Below are 20640 nucleotides of genomic sequence, written 5' to 3' on the forward strand. Positions count from 1 at the left end.
CCATCTTGTAACTGGACATGCTAACCATAGATCAGCATGCTGAAGAAGCTGAATAAATTGTGGGAAATAAATCATTTTAGCTGAATTTGCATAATCCATAGAGTTTGCAAGGGAGGTTACTTTTATTTTTCTCCTTGCAGAATTTGGCTTACCTTTCCTCACAAACTTGATTTGGGGTTGATGTGTGAGCACAAGGTTCCTGATGCCCCTGACGCCATCCTTCAGCAGATTCCATAATTTACAAGACTGTCCTTTCTAGTGACCGGCAACAAATTGGACTTTATTTAACACAGGGACAGCATTTCAATTTGCTGGGGTTTGCGCTGACCTTCAGGTCATTGTAGTTAAAAACAGACAAATTTCACAGGGAAATTGGACCAGAAGGCTGCAGGATTGAAATTGATCAAGAAATCTGATTCTTTTTCTTACGCTCTGTGGGTGGGTGATGGAAAACATGATGGCCTTTTGAATATGCAGTTACATTGATGTTCAGTGCTCCGTCAATGGTTGATGCAGTAATACTTGAGCCTGCCCGATAACATCTGGAGCAAGCTGTACTCCCCCACCACACACACACAAATATATGCAAGCCTCAGATTTGCCATCTTCTCTCCATGACAGAGCGGACTAGACGCTTGAAAGACATGCTTGCCATAGAGCCAGCAGAATAACATCTGGGTCATGCTCAACCTGGACACATCTGCCTGTGCATGGATGCTGCAGGGCAAGGTTGGGCAGCTTATGGCCATCTAGATGCTTTGACCTACAACCCCCGCCTTTGCAGAAATTATGCAGTTTCCGAGGGTACCAAGGTCCAATATCGAAACCCTCGTGAAAGATCACAGGCAAGCCGTTGGGCACCAAACGTTTATTCTCGAGAATAAGGTGACCTCTTGGCGCTCACACAGCAAAACAGAGTCACACTGCGCCAAGGCAAGGCAATAGCTTATATATCTCCAGGTGTTACATGTCATCAGCTCACATCTCATTGGGTCGCATCACCCGTCACGTCCCTGAAGCTTGTTCAAAACTCCTCCCTACAATGGCCAGGGGGAGGATTGCAAATGGAAATACCTGGTTGCTGCCATCGCCATGTGCGATCTGGCCACTCCCCTTCCCTGGCTTATGCACCCATTCACCTTTTCCTAGTGTCCCTGGGTGGGCTCCTACGCAGGGTGTCCTAGAGGGGGTGTCTGTGCGTGTACACGTGTGCGGACGCGTGTGTACACGCGTGTCTGAATGTATGTCAGGATGTGTGTCTGTGTGTCAGGAGGAAATGGACATTCTAGTTTTTACAACACCGACACTGGCTATTCTGACTAGGCCTGATGGGAGTTGTGACTTGCCAAACGTTTTGGCCTACAAGTTGCCCTCCTCTGCTGGAGAGCTTGCAGCATGTGTCCAAGTGTTCCCCCAGAGACACGGCCTGCCATTCTAAGAGCTTGGAGTAAACAAGGTAGGCTGCAGCTGATGTTTTATTGTTATTATTGTATATGTTGTTTTGTTGTTGTTTATTCGTTCAGTTGTTTCCGACTCTTCGTGACTTCATGGACCAGCCCACGCCAGAGCTTCTGTCGGCTGTCGCCACCCCCAGCTCCCCCAAGGTCAAGTCTGTCACCTCCAGAATATCGTCCATCCATCTTGCCCTTGGTCGGCCCCTCTTCCTTTTGCCTTCCACTTCCCCTAGCATCAGCCTCTTCTCCAGGGTATCCTGTCTTCTCATTATGTGGCCAAAGTACTTCAGTTTTGCCTTTAATACAATTCCCTCAAGTGAGCAGTCTGGCTTTATTTCCTGGAGTATGGACTGGTTTGATCTTCTTGCAGTCCAAGGCACTCTCAGAATTTTCCTCCAACACCACAGTTCAAAAGCATCTATCTTCCTTCGCTCAGCTTTCCTTATTAGGAGGGGGGTTTTGTGAACCGCCCAGAGAGCTTCAGCTATTGGGCGGTATAAAAATGTAATAAATAAAATAAAATAAAAATAATACAATAGGGTGGGGATAGTGGAAGGGCAACCTAGAGGAACTCTGGGACATTTTTCAGGGCAGGAACAATTGTGTAATTTGCCAGGGTTCCAGGGTAACTGACTTCTCTTCCTTCCTCTAGCAAGTGAATGAAGTGATAATTGTTGGATAACTGTGCATGATTTCAAACAGTATGGGGTGAGAGAGAATGCTTTATAGCTTGATCAGTTCCTATTTTCTGCTCCCTCCCCTTCCTCTTCCTTCTTCTTCCTCTGTCTCTGCCACAAGGGCTCTGTGGTCTGTCCAGAAAGGAAGCAAGTAACCAGATCTCATGACTTCGCTCACATTCATACACCCAGCTTTGGGGGTGGGGTGGGGGTGCGCTTGTAATTAAAGTGTTCTTTTAAATTGGTCCTAGCCTGCGTTTGTTGCCTTCAATACCAAATGCTGTGTTGCCACGCTTTCTCTATCTAAATCAACTCCGTTGTAAATCACACTAGACTTTCCAACGATAATATGAGGCTTTCAAGTTTGTCTTGTGAAGTGGGATGCTTCTTTCCTTTCCTTTGATGGCGATCATACTTCATGCTTGCAGTTTAAATGGCAACACTTCTTTGCAGGATGGCTTGTGTTTCTAATGAAAAGCTGAAGCTGGCATTTCAGCTCAATGTCTTTTACAACTTGAACCTATTGCATCACTGAGTGCAACGGAGTGTACTCCCAAGTAACTATGCTTAGGATTGCAGACATGCCTTGTAAACTGCTTGCTTGGGATGTCTTTGTTTTATGATGCCATCTTTAACTGGGGAGCTAGCTCTTTTGTCTATAAATAATAGGGTGACCCTATGAAAAGGAGGACAGGGCTCCTGTATCTTTAACAGTTGTATAGAAAAGGGAATTTCAGCAGGTGCCCTTTGTATGCATGCAGCACCTGGTGAAATTCCCTCATCATCACAACAGTTAAAGCTGCAGGAGCTATACTAGAGTGACCAGATTTAAAAGAGGGCAGGGCACCTGCAGCTTTAACTGTGGTGATGAAGAGGGAATTTCACCTGGTTCTCCATATATACAAATGACACCTGCAGAAATTCCCTTTTCAATACAACTGTTAAAGATACAGGAGCCCGGTCCTCTGTTCCATATGGTCACCTACAAATGTCATGAATAAACATCTCTCTCTCGCAGCTTTGTGTGGGGAGGGAATTCTCCTCCTCATGGGTGAAATTGTGGATTTTCCTTTTCCTTTTTCCCTACCATACCTTCATTACAATATGCCGGGCCAACAGGTCTCAGGACACCAGACAGACACATCCCTGAAAGAAGATTAAATTCTCTGAACGGGTGGAAGACGCAAATGCAGAGAAGTTTAAAATAGCCCGTAGCCTGTAAACACAAAAGCAGCTCATTCTAGTCCACAGAGCCTTTGGGGGGCCAGCATTGTTTTCCACTGCACCGGTCACAAGCCAAACATTAGCTTGCAACGAACTCTATGGTTGAATTGCCGGCCTTTAGGACTCTAGAGAGCAGCGCCCTACCTCTAGTTGGTTATTCTGATGTTGTCGGCAGGAAACCACGAACAGAAGTCAACTGACAAAGACAAGAGATGCCTTATTAAAGCATTTCTGCAGAAGTGCAACTTCTGAAGATTAAAACTCCTCGTCAAGAAAGGCTTCGTTGGGAGGATGCTCCTCACCTTTTTTTCGTAGCTCTGGAGGACTTCCCGGGATATTCATGGGCTATGCTTTGAGCCAGGCACGTGGAACATCAAGGTGAGAAGCAAAGCTTTCATGAAAGCCATGAGCGCCGTCGGTTCATACATGCCACATGTGATGGCATCAGGGAAGGGAGCGCGGGCCCATGGATGGAGCATTGGCGTGTAGATCCAGGCCCTTTCTACACCTAAGGATTGTCCCAGGCAAATGGAGGGATTGTCCCTGCCTGCTCCCGGGATCCCCTGTGTGTCATTTGCATGCGCAGGGATCCCTGGAAAAAAGGCAGGTGTAGAAACGGCCCCAGTGTGCAAGAGGGAACACAGCTGAGTTGGCCCTTGTTCGAGGCATTCTCAGCTGGACAACCCTCTGTCAGGGATGCTTTAGGCTGGATTCCTGCATTGAGCAGGGGGTTGGACTTGATGGCCTTGTAGGCCCCTTCCAACTCTGCTATTCTATGATTCCATGATTCTTAGCCTTAGTTTGCTATTTGTAAAATGGGAACAACAGCTAACACAGCAATGTGTAGAAACCAGTGTGTATTCACCTTTCCTATTCCCCAATGTGTTCCGGGACTCTGACTTTCAACAGAAGGTAATGCTCTTCCATCTCTCTCTCTCTCTCTCTCTCTCTCTCTCTCTCTCTCTCTCTCTCTCTCTCTCTCCACCTTTGTTAAATATTAGTTTTTTGTTCCCCCCACTATTTATTTATTTATTTATTTGTGGCATTTATATACTGCTGCGTACAGCAAAAACTGGCAGTAGTTCTCAATGTTAGAATGTCCACCTTATGGAGATATTCATGGTGACCATATCTGATCTTGTATGATGTGCAGCCTGCAGGTGTAATGTCTGCTACCAGAGACATCTGAGAATTGGTGAATTGTTGAGAATCCCAGACAAATCTGGGATATGTCCCAAAATCTAAACATATAACGGTGAAGGCTGATGGTCACCTAAATATGATTGCTGGCATTCGCTTATGTACAGATATTCAAACTTTTGTGAATTGTGATTGGATTGTGACTTTTCTCTGACATTCTCAGCTGAATGTGAAAATATGCCGAAATTTGGACATTTCGCCTGCTTTTTATTTAATATGACGCAACTTGTGCTCTGAAATGGAATATTATTCAAGGTGGATCCCTAATGAAGAATGTGGTTTGTGAATCTAAAAAAAATGATTAAGATACATTTGTAATCATATTAGTAGTATGCCAATTTTGGATTTTAGCTGGGTGTGTTTGTTTCCCCCCGCCCCAAAGGCTGACAGCTGAAGCATGTCAAATTCTGCTCTTCATGTGAGTTTAACAGCATATGTTGAGTTTGTAATTGACCCGGATCTGCTGAGAGTACATAGTTGTTTTAAATGTGTGTGTGTGTATGGTTTCATGGCTTTTAAATTTTGTGTTTTTGTGGTTTTCAATTTTGTATATTGATTTTTAATGTTCAATGTTTTAATCTTTGTAAACCACCCAGAGAGCTTCAGCTATGGGGCGGTATATAAATAATAATAATAATAATAATAATAATAATAATAATAATAATAATAAATAATTTGGTTTGCATAGTAAACTGAATTAAGGAGAGGACGACTTTGAGCAATTTGCTTCATCTTAAACTGACTACTGTGTTAATTTGCCATTTCAAAGTTGTCCCGACTCCTGGCACATCCCTGTTAGAGATTTCATAATAAATTTGGCATTCTATTCATAAGAGATCACTCACCTCATATGATGGTTAGCTTATTAAAAAGAACCGGACAGAGATGCTTAACTTGAGCTAAGGCCAGGAAAGGATTTAATCCAATTTCTAGAGTATGTATACCTTTACCTGGAATTGCTTCCTATGGTTGTGTGACTAGAGGACTGTTTGCAAGTGCGGTGTAGTGGCTAAAGTGTTGGATTGGGAGTTGGGAGATCCGGGTTCTAGTCCCCACTTGGCCATGGAAACCCACTGGGTGACTTTGGGCCAGTCACAGACTTTCAGCCCAACCCGACTCACAGGGTTGTTGTTGTGAGGATGAAACAGAGAGGAGGAGGTTTATGAACCTGGGACAGGGTGACCCTATGGAATGGAGGACAGGACTCCTGTGTCTTTAACAGTTGTCTAGAAAAGGGAATTGCAGCAGGTGTCATTTGTATGAATGCAGCCCCTGGAGAAATCCCCTCTTCATCACAACAGTGAAAGCTGCAGGAGCCCTGCCCTCTTTTGTATCTGATCACGCTAGCCATGTCTCCTGCAGCTTTCACTGTTGTGATGAAGAAGGAATTTCACCAGGTGCTGCATGCGTACAAAGGACACCTACTGCAATTCCCTTTTCTTTACAACTGTTAAAGATACAGGAGACCTGTCCTCTTTCCCATATGGTCACCCTAACCTGGGACATTGCCTAAAAACACATGCTCTCCCTCTAAGCCAGGCATGCTCACCAACTGACCTGCCAAGTCAAAATGAGTCCACCAGCTGTAGACAGTTTTGTCAAATTTCTCCAAGGAGAGAAGATATTCTCCAGCAGTTCCTGTCAGGTAGGGCTCACCATTGGCAGGGACTGTAGCACAGCTCCTTTCTCTCCCCTCCCTGAAGGTTTTTTGTTTTGCTTTTGCATTGCCATTGCAAGTGGCAACCACAACTGTGTTGGCGACTTGGCGCCCATTTTGGCTGTAGAGTTCTGGCGCAATCGGGAGTTGGGAAGGAAGGCGGCCATCACCATGAAAACGGTGAAGAAAATGTGGAGAAACTTCTATGAAGTGACCTTGTATTACTTGCATGTGTAAGAAAAGACAAATCTCATTTTTTTTCTGAGAAAAATGCCTTCCGATTAACAAAATAAGAACATAAGAAGAGCCCTGCTGGATCAGGGTCTATCTAGTCCAGCACTCTGTTCGCACAATGGCCAAGCAGCTGTTGACCAGGGACCAACAAAGCAGGACATGGTGCAACAGCACCCTCCCACCCATGTTCCACAGCAACCAGTGCACACAGGCTTCTGCCTCGAATACTGGAGATAGCACACAACCATCAGGGCTAGTAGCCATGGATAGCCTTCTCCTCCAGGAATTTATCCAACCCCCTTTCAAAGCCATCCAAATTGGTGGCCATGACTACATCTTGTGGTAGTGAGTTCCATAGTTTAACTATGTGTTGTGTGAAGAAGTCCTTCCTTTTATTTGTCCTGAATCTCCCACCCATCAGCTTCATGGGATGACTCCAGTGGGTTCTAGTATTCTGAGAGAGGGAGAAAAATGCCTCTCTCTCCACATTCTTCACACCATACATCATTTTGTACACCTCTCTCATGCTTCCTCTTAGCCTCCTTAATTTTGGCTCAGTTCCAGTTGTCGTTCTTCAAGGTTCAACAACTTTTCTGGGGCCTTCCAATGTTAATTTTCTGAAGGCAGATTGTGGATCCATTTCATCTCTAATGCAGATGCTTATAATATCGCTACTTCCTTGAATTTTTATTTTTTAAAAAACATTTCTTGGCCACTTTTCAGGCCAAAAGCTGTGTAGAAGGTGTGACGGGAGTAGTGCTGCAACCCTCTAAATGGTAGAGCTGGAACTAGTGCCATACCAAAATCTGCCCTCCAGTTTCCAGACCATTTACTTCCCCAGGGAAGAGGCTTCCATTTTTCTGCCTCATTCTCAGGATTTTATAATTTCTTTTGAATTTCCTTTGTTGTGTTTTTGAGCTTCCCTAATCACTGTGAGGTGGCCGAGCGTGCAGTGTGCGTGTTTTTCTTTCTATTATACATCTTTCCATTGCTCTGCAGCCTCCCAGGTTGCCCCCACGTCCTGTTCTGAAAAGGCCCCATAGGGGAGGAGTTAACTCATGGCATCTTCCCCTGGTCTTTCACCAAAGCGTGGGAAGACAGGGAGGCTACAGGCTGATAGAAAGATAAAAGACAGGAGACTCACGCACACTTCTCGCCTTTCTCCTGAGTAAGGTAAGCACAAGTACCCCAGACTCAACTCATTAGAATTTCTCTGAATTTTTCTTCTTTGAATTTCTTTCTGAAAGCAGTTTCTTGTCTATCGGTTTGAATGAAAATGGTTGGAATGGATGTGGAAGAAATGTTTGGTGCAGTACTAATTTTGACTGCGGGGTAATCATGAGTTGTCTGTGAGAACAGACAAAGCATGGGAAGACAGACTGTGGGTCCATCTAGGTCAATACCCTTCTGTCTAGGATAATCCTCTGTCTGCCTACCACCTTCCAGATGTGTTTGGACTAGGAGCTTTTCCCTATGAGGCCTTTATTTATCATCATTTCCTACTGTCGCATTTTCCTTGTTCTAAAAAAACCTCCCCAAAAGCTAGACACAGAAATGAAACGGGAGGGTCAGAAAGTTATCTAAAGATGAAAGTGGTATATGGTATGTGTCAATGGGTAGTTCATCTGCTTTGTGGGCCGTTTAAAGACAAAATGAAAAACTCTTTTTTTAAAAAAACATTTCTTTGTAAAAAAAAATTAGAGGGCGGAGGAAATTTAGGGGTGCAGCACCCCCTAGCCATCCCCTCCTTGGCTATGGGGCTGATTCTACAGAAGGTTGCATCTACTTCGGGTTTCATCGCAGAATCGAGATCTAAGCACTAGAATCATAGAATCATAGAATAGCAGAGTTGGAAGGGGCTACAAGGCCATCGAGTCCAACCCCCTGCTCAAGGCAGGAATCCACCCTAAAGCATCCCTGACAGATGGTTGTCCAGCTGCCTCTTGAAGGCCTCTAGTGTGGGAGAGCCCACGACCTCCCTAGGGAACTGGTTCCATTGTCGTACTGCTCTAACAGTCAGGAAGTTTTTCCTGATGGCCAGCTGGAATCTGGCTTCCTTTAACTTGAGCCCGTTATTCCGTGTCCTGCACTCTGGGAAGATCGAGATGAGATCCTGGCCCTCCTCTGTGTGACAGCCTTTTAAGTATTTGAAGAGTGCTGTCATGTCTCCCCTCACTACGTGAAGAGTGTTTCCTTCCTTCCTTTTCTTCTACATAATTTCTAGATGGCTTTGTGGGATAGCAGAATAGCCCAAATACACAAGAGGAAATTGCACTGTCTTTCACCACACTGGCTCCCAAATGATGTCGTATATCACACTAGAGGATGAGTCTTTGTGTGAACCCCTGATATTATGGATGACGTTATTACAAGAGAGGACGAAAAGATATCTCGCGATCTTCTTCCTCTATCCCCTGCAGGCTTTTCATAGGATCATGGGATTTAAGAGTTGGAATTGACCTCAGTCCAATCCCACGCTCCATGCGGGAATCTTGCAACTACGGCATCGATGATAAATTGCGTCTGCAAAGGAGAACCCGCCTCTTTCATTAATCCAATTAGCAGAACATGACAATCCATGGTGGCTCGTGACCCTTGTTGGTTTCAGGATGGCTTGTTGTGACATCCAAACCTGATGTGGTTTCCTCAGTGTGATTTCTTAGCCACGCACGAGGCTCCTTGAGAACCCATGTCTCGTTGTTCGGTCATTCAGAGTAGCTTGTCATGACGTCTGAACTGGCCTATTTTAACGTTTTCCTCTCAAGAAAGGTGTTGCATTTCCTTTCGTACAGCTTCATCCTTTCCTGTGTCATTCATGAGAGCTATAACAGCCTAGCAAAAACCATATCCCCACAGATTGGGGGCAAATGTTCAATTTGAAACATTATTTATTTATTGCATTTTTATACCGCCCCATAGCTGAAGCTCCCCGGGCAGTTCACAAAAATTAAAAGCATTAAAAGTATATAAAAAAAAAACATGATATAAAATACAATATAAAAGCACAACCAGGATGAAATCAGCAACAGTGCAGAAATGCACATTTAAAACAGACGGTTAAAATGCTGAGAGAATAAAAAGGTCTTCGCCCTGGTGTCTGAAAGAATATAGTGTAGGTGCCAGGCAAACCTCCTTAGGGAGCTCATTCCACAGTTGGGGGGCCACAGCAGAGAAGGCGTCTTCATTCTTCATTTTGTATAGGGATTAGTGTACCGTATTTCTTTGATTGTAAGACGCCATCGATTGTAAGACGCACACTGATTTCAGTACCACCAACAGAAAAACAACAAATCCCTAAGACACACCCGCGATTCTAAGACGCACCCCGTTTTTAGAGATGTTTATATGGGGGGGAAAGTCTGTCTTAGAATTGAAGAAATATGGTAATTTCAAACCAGTCAGAACTCAGACTGCAAAGCATGTTGGAGAGCTTCTTTAGAATTCTGACTGGTTTGTACTGAAACCCGGAGTGGAATCATCTCCCCATTGGCTTCGGAGCCACCAGCAACTCTACGAGGTACTGGGAGGATGGGATTTCAGCTGTTCATAGTGACAGATCAAAATGAGTTTAGAGCGAAGATGAGTGTTGCCTGGAGCCCCAACTGAAAGCCGCTTATGGATGAAATTACTTTGTTTTAAGAACCTAAGAAGAGCCCTGATGCTGGATCAAACCAAGGGTCCATCTAGTCCAGAGCTCTGTTCACACAGTGGCCAAACAGCCATCGGCCAGGGACCAGCCAGCAGGACATGGCACCCAATATGAAAGAAATAAAGAGGTTTCAGGGTGATTCAAACCAGTATGTGTTTTCGTTTGTCAGGGTGGTTTTTTTTTTTTTTTTAATTTAGTTTTCTAAGTCAGTTCCAGGAAGGCGTTGCATGGACAAGAATTAGAGAAAACCTGTGGGGTTTTAGGTTCTCCTGTGAGAATCTCCAACTGGAAATCCTCCAACATTGCCAGCCGTATTACAAAACCAGGAGGGAATCTACACGTCGTTGTGAGGGCGCTTACATGCGCCCCCAGTGCGCCCCCACAATTCCCCAGCCACCTCCGCCTCTTCCTCCGTCTCTTCTTTCTAGGTCTACACAGTCGTTGTGGGGGCGCACTGGAGGCGCATGTAAGCGCCCTCACAACGACGTGTAGATTTCCTCCAGAAGTAAGCCCGAGTGAGGGGGAAATAGCAGGTCTCTCTCTCTCTCTCTCTCTCTCTCTCTCTCTCTCACACACACACACACACACGTGTGTGTGTGTGTGTGTGTGTGTGTGTGTGTGTGTGTGTGTGAGAGAGAGAGAGAGAGAGAGAGAGAGAGAGAGAATTTCCACACCGGCAGGCATGGGAGGGGTTTCTTACAATTCTTTCTTACAAATATACCTTCACCAGTGGAGACTGGTGGCTCCCTATTGTGGTGGAGCTGTAAATCCATTCTGGGTTTCAGGCAGAACCATCCAGAACTCTAAAGGAGCTATTCAAGGTGCTGAACCTATTTTGGAGCTAGAGTTCAGCACATCAGATAGCTACTTTAGAGTTCTGGATGGTTCTGCCTGAAACCCAGGGCTCATCTACACTAAGCAGATATTCCACTATGAAAGTGGTATGAAAGCAGTATATAAAAGGCAGGAGCCACACTACTGTTTTGTAGCAGTATAGCGCACTGACACCGGTTGGGGCCCATTGACACATACCGTATACCGCTTTCATACCACTTTCATAGTGGAATATCCTGCTTGGTGTAGATGAAAGAACTGGGCATGTTTAGCCTGGGGAAGACAAGATTGAGGGGAGACATGATAGCACTCTTCAAATACTTCAAAGGTTGTCACACAGAGGAGGGCCAGGATCTCTTCTCGATCCTCCCAGAGTGCAGGACACGGAATCATGGGCTCAAGTTACAGGAAGCCAGATTCCAGCTGGACCTCAGGAAAAACTTCCTGACTGTTAGAGCAGTACGACAATGGAACCAGTTACCTAGGGAGGTTGTGGGCTCTCCCACACTAGAGTCATTCAAGAGGCAGCTGGACAACCATCTGTCAGGGATGCTTTAGGGTGGATTCCTGCATTGAGCAGGGGGTTGGACTCGATGGCCTTGTAGGCCCCTTCCCACTCTGCTATTCTATGATTCTATGTGTCAATGGGCCCCAACAGTTGTCAGTGCACTTCATTACCACTACAGTGTAGATCCTGCAGTGCACTTCAATACCATTCTAAAGCACTAGTGTGGCTCCTGCCTTTTATATACCACTTTCATACCGCTTTCATCGTGGAATATCCTGCTTGGTGTAGATGAGTCCCCAGAATGGATTTACAGCTCCACCACAATTGGAGACACCTGCCTCCACTCACTTCACCCTTCTAGTTCCATTACCTCTGCTTACTCCAATTCTATCCCTATTTATTAAGGCCAAAAATCTCTCCTGTGGTGTGTGTTTTTTCTTTTGAATGCCTTGTTAATATTTTTGTGTGTTTTGTTTTGTTGTGAGTTGCTAGAATTGTCCTTCTTGAGGGGTCGAACCCCCAGCCCAGATCTCTAGGAGTTACATCTCTAGAGGCGGGGAATTGATGCATCATCTCCTAGGATCAATGCTGGCATCATGCAGTGTGCAACTTGCAGCGGCCTATTGGCAAATTCTTAAGTACTGGAGCTCATCTTAACAGTGCCCCTAGCCATGGGGAGGTGTTTGTAAAGCTGATGGGATTTTTGTATCTGGTCACTCTAGTATATCTCCTGCAGCTTTAACTGTTGTGTTGAAGAGGGGATTTCACCAGGTGCTGCATGCATACAAACAACACCTGCTGAAATTCCCTTTTCTATGAAACTGTTAAAGATACAGGAGCCCGTTGCTGTTGTTTATTCGTTCAGTCGCTTCCGACTTTTCGTGACTTCATGGACCAGCCCACGCCAGAGCTTTCTGTCGGCCGTCGCCACCCCTAGCTCCCCCAAGGTCAAGTCTGTCACCTCCAGGATATCATCCATCCATCTTGCCCTTGGTCGGCCCCTCTTCCTTTTGCCTTCCACTTTCCCTAGCATCAGCCTCTTCTCCAGGGTATCCTGTCTTCTCATTATGTGGCCAAAGTATTTCAGTTTTGCCTTTAATACCATTCCCTCAAGTGAGCAGTCTGGCTTTATTTCCTGGAGCATGGACTGGTTTGATCTTCTTGCAGTCCAAGGCACTCTCAGAATTTTCCTCCAACACCACAGTTAAAAGCATCTATCTTCCTTCACTCAGCTTTCCTTATGGAAAGCCCAGTCCTCATTTATTTATTTATTTATTTATTACATTTCTATACCGCCCAATAGCCGGAGCTTTCTGGGCGGTTCATAAAAATTAAAAACGTTCAAAGTATAAAACAACAGTATAAAACCATAATATAAAATACCATATAAAAGCTCAACCAGATAAAAACAGCAGCAATGCAAAATTACAAATTTAAAACACCAAGTTAAAATTTATTTATAGACAGTTAAAATGCTGGGAGAATAAAAGGTCTTCACCTGGCGTCTAAAAGCATATAATGTAGGTGCCAAGCGAACCTCCTTAGGGAGCTCATTCCACAGCCGGGGTGCCACAGCAGAGAAGGCCCTCCTCCTGGTAGCCACCTGCCTCACTTCCTTTTCATATGGTCACCCTAGGATGGAATCTGTTCTGGGTTTTAGTCAGAACATTAAAGGATGCTGTCCTTTGAGATAGAATGGAATAAAAATATTGCAAATCCAAGGGTAATAGAAACACTTATGTTACTGCTATTGCAATTATATTTTTGATACTATTCAAACTTACAGGCAAGAGAGCATGCTCTCCTAATCTATATATTTTTTTGGCGGGGACTCTTAAATGTTATAGACAGTGTCTGAAAAATACAAAATTCTTGTAACGAAATCAGTCTTGAACAGTTGGCTATTTTTTCCTGTTAACTACACTCAACGATCAAGAATTTACAAAATGGCCTATTTATTTGCATAGTTTAGTTGATTCAGAAGAAAAATAAACATACAAGTAATGGGGAAAAAAACATCTTGTGCGGTAACAGAATTAATTTGTGATATTGCTAGCTAGCCATCAAAGTTATTCATTAACAGAAAGGAAAACAGGAAGTCGTGAAGCACAAACGTCTGTTTATTAACATTAATGTAACGTTTAACTTAAGAGATAAAATTTCATTAAGATTAAAACATTAATTAACTTAGGGCTGGGGGACCCCGGGAGTTGTAGGGTTTCTTTTCCCTCTCCGAACAAGATTAAGATTGCACAGTTAGAGAGATTGCATTGAGGAAACTGGTGTGCTGTTGTGGTTCCTTCTGCACAGCTTGAACATGGCTTCCGTAAAGGCAAGGAGAGGGTCTTCTCTGTGGTGGCCCCGCAACTGTGGAACAATCTCCTTGACAATGCCTGCCTGGCGCCGAAATTGTCACCTTTTCGGTGCCAGGTCAAGACTTTTCTCTTCTCCCAGGCATTTAGAATCATAGAAAAGCAGAGTTGGAAGGGGCCTACTACAAGGCCATCGAGTCCAACCCCCTGCTCAATGCAGGAATCCACCTTAAAGCATCCCTGACAGATGGCTGTCCAGCTGCCTCTTGAAGGCCTCTAGTGTGGGAGAGCCCACAACCCCCCTAGGTCACTGATTCCATTGTCGTACTGCTCTAACAGTCAGGAAGTTTTTCCTGATGTCCAGCTGGAATCTGGCTTCCTTTAACTTGAGCCCGTTATTCCGTGTCCTGCACTCTGGGAGGATGGAGAAGAGATCCTCCAACACCTTCCGGGTGGTTCGCGGCCTGTTACACTCTGGGCCTGGGCGAGAGATGGTGGAACCCTCGGTAGCACGCTGTGACAAATTTGCACGGCACTTTGAAGATAAAGTCGCTCAGATTCGTCATGAATTGGACACCACACTTAATGCAGCTCCACTAGTAGAGGTGTTCAGAGCGCCGTCCGGTTCAGTTTTATTGGATGAGTTTCAGTTAGTGAGGCCCGAGGATGTGGACAAGGTGCTTGGCCAAGTCCGGTCGACCACCTGTGTGCTTGACCCTTGCCCCTCATGGCTCATTACATCAAATAAGGAGGGGATCGCCGGCTGGGTCCAGGAGGTTGTAAATGCCTCCTTGAGAGAGGGAGTGGTGCCGGCCTCTTTAAAAGAGGCGGTAATTAGACCACTCCTGAAGAAGCCTAATCTGGACCCGGAAGATGTTAACAACTACAGGCCGGTGGCTAATATCCCTTTCCTGGGCAAGGTGCTTGAGCGGGTGGTTGCAGGACAACTCCAGGCACTCTTGAATGAAACGGATTATCTAGATCCATTTCAATCGGGCTTCAGGCCTGGTTTTGGAACGGAAACTGCCTTGGTCGCCCTGTGGGATGACCTCTGTCGGGAGAGAGACAGGGGGAGTGCGACCCTGTTGGTTCTCCTGGACCTCTCAGCGGCCTTCGATACCATCGACCATGGTATCCTTCTGGATAGGTTGTCTGAGCTGGGAGTTGGAGGTACTGCGTTGCAGTGGTTCCGCTCCTACTTGGATGGCCGATTCCAGAAGGTGGTGCTGGGGGATTATTGCTCTGTGCCGTGGCTCCTAAGCCATGGGGTTCCACAGGGCTCTATCTTATCCCCTATGCTGTTTAACATATACATGAAGCCGCTGGGGGAGGTTATCCGGAGATGTGGACTGAGGTGTCATCAATATGCGGATGATACCCAGCTCTACCTTTCCTTTTCATCAAACCCAGGTGAGGCAGTGGCTGTTCTGAACCAGTGCCTGGGCACGGTAATGGACTGGATGAGGGCTAATAAACTGAAACTCAATCCAGACAAGACGGAGGTACTGTTAGCGGGTGGTTCTTCTGTCCGGCGAGGTGATGTTTGCCCTGTCCTGGACGGGGTTGCACTCCCCCTAAAGGATTGGGTCCGTAGTTTGGGGGTGCTCTTCGATCCAGAACTGTCACTTGAGGCACAGGTGAACTCAGTGGCAAAGAGCACCTTTTATCAGCTCAGGCTGATATACCAGCTGCGCCCTTATCTGGACAGAGATAGCTTAGCTACAGTTATCCATGCTCTGATAACCTCTCGTTTGGATTACTGCAATGCGTTATACGTGGGGCTGCCTTTGAAAACGGTCCGGAAACTTCAACTGGTGCAAAACAGGGCAGCAAGGTTATTAACAGGGACTGGCCGGCGAGATCACATTACGCCAGTCCTTTTACAACTTCATTGGCTGCCAGTCCAGGTCCGGGCCCAATTCAAAGTGCTGGTATTAACATTTAAAGCCCTAAACGGTTTGGGGCCAGGTTATCTGAAGGAACGCCTCCTCCCATATGTACCTACCCGGACCTTAAGATCATCTACAGGGGGCCTTCTCCGTGAGCCCCTGCCAAAGGAAGTGAGGCAGGTGGCTACTAGGAGGAGGGCTTTCTCCGCTGTGGCACCCCGGTTGTGGAACGAGCTCCCCAGAGAGGTCCGCTTGGCGCCTACACTGTACTGCTTTCGTCGCCAGCTGAAGACCTTTTTATTCACTCAGTATTTTAACACTTAATTTTAACTTAAATTTAAATTTTACTGTTTTAACTCTGTATTTTAATCCTATATCAACTTTGCTGTGTGGTTTTATCCTGGTTGCGCTTTTTATACTGTATTTCGTAATTGTGTTTTAAACTGTTGGGTGTTTTACTGTGGTTTTAATTTTTGTGAACCGCCCAGAGAGCTTCGGCTATTGGGCGGTATAAAAATGTAATAAATAAATAAATAAATAAATAAATAAATAAATAAAATCCTGGCCCTCCTCTGTGTGACAACCTTTTAAGTATTGGAAGAGTGCTATCACTTAGCAATATGTAATGAGCCTGGGTCTGTTTTTTTTGGCTCATTGTTTCTAAAGTTGCTACAGTGGTTTTAAATGTATGCACAATTTGCATGTTTTTGTGGTTTTCAATTTTTGTATATTGTTTTTAAATGTTTGATCTTATGTGAACCGCCCAGAGAGCTTCGGCTATTGGGCGGTATGGAAATGTAATTAATAAATAAATAAAATAAATTAAATTTAAACTTTGCTGTTTTAATTCCATATTCTAACCTATATCATAATCATCATCATCATCATCATCAGTTTATTGTGCTAGCTGAAGGCCATGACAAATACAATGACCTATATCAATTTTTGCTGTGTGGTTTTATCCTGGTTGTGCTTTTTATATTGAATTTATATTTGTGTTTTTAGATTGTTGGTTGTTTTTATGCTTTTCATGCTTTTAATTTTTGTGAACCACCCAGAGAGCTTCGGCTATTGGGCAGTATAAAAATGTAATAAAATAAATAAATAAATAAATAAATAAATAAATAAATAAAATTATGCATGGTATGGAGGATGTGGATAGGGAGACATTTTTCACTCTCTCTCAAAATACTAGAACCCAAAGGGGTCATCCCATGAAGCTGATGGGTGGGAGATCCAGGACAAATAAAAGGAAGGACTTCTTCACACAACACATAGTTAAACTATGGAACTCCCTACCACAAGATGTAGTGATGGCCACCCATTTGGATGGCTTTCAAAGGGGGTTGGATAAATTCCTGGAGGCGAAGGCTATCCATGGCTACTAGCCCTGATGGTTGTGTGCTATCTCCAGTATTCGAGGCAGCAAGCCTGTGTGCACCAGTTGTTGAGGAACATGGGTGGGAGAGTGCTGTTGCACCATGTCCTGCTTGTTCATCCCTGGCGATGGCTGGCTGGCCACTGTGTGAACAGAGTGCTGGACTAGTTGGACCCTTGGTCTGATCCAGCATCAGGGCACTTCTTAGGTTCTTAATGATGGATGTCGAAAAATGGTCACAGTTGCGGAAATCAATGACAGGATCGGAAAATTTCTGAACCACTTTCTTTTCCTCCACCCAACAATAAATGTTCGACAGTGTGGCTATTGGTTTAATATGTTCGGACCATCTTTAGGATGTATCCTGTGCATTTAGTGTGACTTTCTTATTTCTCTTTACTATCTTCATTTGAATAAGCAGATGGTTTTGTTGTTGTCCAAGACCAGCGTGCTTTATTAGATGTTTCCAACTTCCTGACTGACGATATCACCACATCATGGGTTACACATGTGCAGGTCGTTGACTTTTGGTTCCTGCCGTGTTTAATTTTTCACCGCACAACAATACAGAAGGCAGCATTTGGAATTAACAAAATAGAATAATGCTAACCATCACACAACTGCTGGAATATTAAATGATATCAAAAGAACTGGGGTGAACAAACATGTCAGATAGCTTATTGATTGTACCGTATCGTATATCAAATGTAAGAATACAATAATAATTAACAAAAACCAAACAAATAGTTTTGCAATAACCGAGCATAGATAGTTTATGAAACTAAACCAGCTGTTAACAGTAACCGAGCACCAATGGTTTACGAAAACAGGGTGATAACGGAATAGTTTGCTACAGGCCTCCGGCTTCTTCGACCTGTTTCGCAAATGCTTCTTCAGAGTCAGAATGGTCAAGAACTCACCGCTCCTGAAGATTTGCGTTTTTTGGCCTGGGATCCAAGTCAATCCTTTTTCGGAGGACTAAAATGTCTTTTTGAAATCTGAGGAGCATATTCAACAAATCCTCCTCTTTCCCCACCCATAAGCAGTATAAAGTTGTTGTGATATTCTGACTCTGACGAAGCATTTGAGAAACAGGTGGAAGAAACCGGAAGCCTGTAGCAAACTATTCCGTTACCACTCTGTTTTTGTAAACCGTTTGTGCTCGGTTATTGTTAACAATTGGTTTAGTTTTGTAAACTATCTATAATTTTTCATCTCTACATTCTTGTTTTTGGGAAAACTAAAAGAAAAAGGAATCTGCTGAAGTCCAGGTTAGATGATACATGAGATGGAATAGGCAGATGGTACAATCCTGAGCATATTTAGGCAGAAAATAATCCTGCAACTCCCAGCGTGCTGGCTGGGAAATGCTGGGAGTTGGAGGACTTTTTTTTCTGCCTAAACATCCATAGGATTGTGTCCTAAATGTGGGACTGTAGCTACGGGTGGGGTGAGGGGTGATCACAATCAGGATGGTGAGAGGAGTTTAAACCTTCCTCCATGTGCCATGCTCTTGATGAAAATCTTCTCCCCGCACCAAGCTGATGTTTGTGATGGGAGGGAAGCTTTGCAGGGGGTGGGGAGCAGCAGTGTGGGGGTGTGGTATGATCAGGAGGAAGGGGTTTAAAAAAAACTCCTGATGTGCCACAGTCCTGCATCATCTTTACAGTAAGGGGAAACCGAGTTGCTTACTTGGGGTGTTTGTGCTTTCTGCTTTTTGGGGTGATTGTTATGGGCTTTATTACATGGACAGAGAGGGGTGACCATGAGATTTGAAGTGAATCTTTCCCTTCCATTGAGTTCCATTGAGAAAGCCCAATCTAGTGGTAGAAGATCCTGCTTTCCCCCCAAATGTGACCACTTTAAAAGTGGTTCTTTTCATGACGGAATTTCTTTTCTTTTTTTTATGGATTAATCTTTTTTATTGTTTCCAAGCACCAATAAATAAAAAAAACCCACCACAACGCCAAATATAACACATATAAGCAGAGACACACAAAAATCAAATGAAGCAAAAACAAACAAAAAACACAAAAATAAAATGTTCTTCCAATATTCCACCCCAGCAAAAGTATGTAACAATGTTGTTGTTATATTTTCTTACTCTATCGCTGTCAAACGCAAATCTCAATTTTTTCTCTTAACGTTTTCTACATTATTGGTTGAATCCATAGATGTACAAGTTGTCTTTTTCTTGTCCCTGCATAAAGTTTACAAAAGGTTCCATTCAGTTATTTCATGACGGAATTTCTAATGGATGCCGCAAGTGACATCTTGGTCTTTCATGACATCATTTAAACGACCCGCAAAATTTCATCAGCGGCCCAATCACGAGCATGCAATAAATCGCTTGTTTGGAGGAGGCCCTGATCCTGGTCATGCTGCACAATGGTTACTCTTTCAATTGCATCCACACATTTACTGTACCATCTAATTTGATTCTGACCAGGGCTGTGCAAGTGTGCATGTTCCCCCCGATTTGCCTCGGAGGCCATTTTTGAGCCCCCAAAATGGCCCTGATTTGCCTATGGGTGCTCCTTGACGAGATTTGGGGGGCCCGAGGCAACTCGGCCTTGCGTGTCCTGGGCGCCAGCCATGCAGCCATCACCCAGGAAAGCCAGAAGCAAGTCTGGGTAGTAGTCCATTGGACTCCCTACTCCATGCTCCCTCCATCACCCCCCCCCCCACCAAACCCAGAGCTGCTGCCACTGGGACTTACCTGCTCATCTGCCGCCACCATGCCACTGCCACCATCACATCACTACCACCGCCACATCGCCCTTTAACTTCCACCAATGCCACCACGACCAGGAATTGTGGCGTCCTCCTGAGATCCAGGCCACGATTTCAAGATATCGCAGGGGCTCTATTTAGTACATCTGTGGCCACAAACTACAGTGGTCACAAAGGGCCATTTTATTTAATTATTTGTTTTGTTTATTTAAAACATTTGTATCCCACCCTATATCACTAAATTTTCCCTTTATGACCACCGTAGTTTGCGGCCCAGAGACCCCATGATATCTTGAAATCACGGCCTGGCTCTCAGGAGAACGCCGTGTTTTCCTGGTCATTGCAGTGATGTGGCAGTGATGCAGCCAATGAGCAGTGGACGGAGGTGAGTCCAGCACCGTCCAAAGTGGCCCGAGGCATCATGAAGCTTTGGTAGCAATCCACTTTGGCCTCGGGCCACCTTGGGCCACCCCCGGATCGACTCAGAACCGAGGCGAAGCGGGCCGAATCAGCCCACCTCGCCTCGTTTTCAGGGATTCAGCCTGAGGCGGTGCACAGCCCTAGTTCTGATGCAATTGAAATAGGATACCAGATGTCTTATTCGTGTACATTGTGCTGACACATATTAAGTGTGGGAGGTTTTCGTTGGTGTGTTTATTCACACCGGCTTTTAGCTTCCTATCTTTCTCAAGAAAGTGTGACGGCCACCATGTGTTCTGCCTTATTTCTGCAAAACCAAGGCTGATTCATCTGAAAGGGGGGCTGTTTATCAAACAGGGCGTTTTTCCCCCCCTTTTCTCTCCATCAGCGGTCATCTCGCATAAACCTCCCCCTAAGTAATACGCAAGGGGACACCTATCAGCACAGTTTGCATCATGTGTTCAGAGTGTG

The 20640-nt window shown here is 44.8% G+C and overlaps 1 protein-coding gene across 1 annotated transcript in view; it reads left to right on the forward strand.

The window, feature by feature from the left end:
• Positions 1 to 3686: 3686 nt before the first annotated feature.
• BLK (BLK proto-oncogene, Src family tyrosine kinase) overlaps positions 3687 to 20640 on the forward strand; it is a 55513-nt gene continuing 38559 nt past the window's right edge. The window contains exon 1 of the mRNA XM_063125522.1: positions 3687 to 3733. The gene's annotated coding sequence lies outside the window, so the exon portion shown is untranslated. The remainder of the gene's footprint in view (positions 3734 to 20640) is intronic.

This window comes from Elgaria multicarinata, chromosome 4 (assembly GCF_023053635.1).
Source record: "Elgaria multicarinata webbii isolate HBS135686 ecotype San Diego chromosome 4, rElgMul1.1.pri, whole genome shotgun sequence".
Taxonomy (NCBI): Eukaryota; Metazoa; Chordata; class Lepidosauria; order Squamata; family Anguidae; genus Elgaria; species Elgaria multicarinata.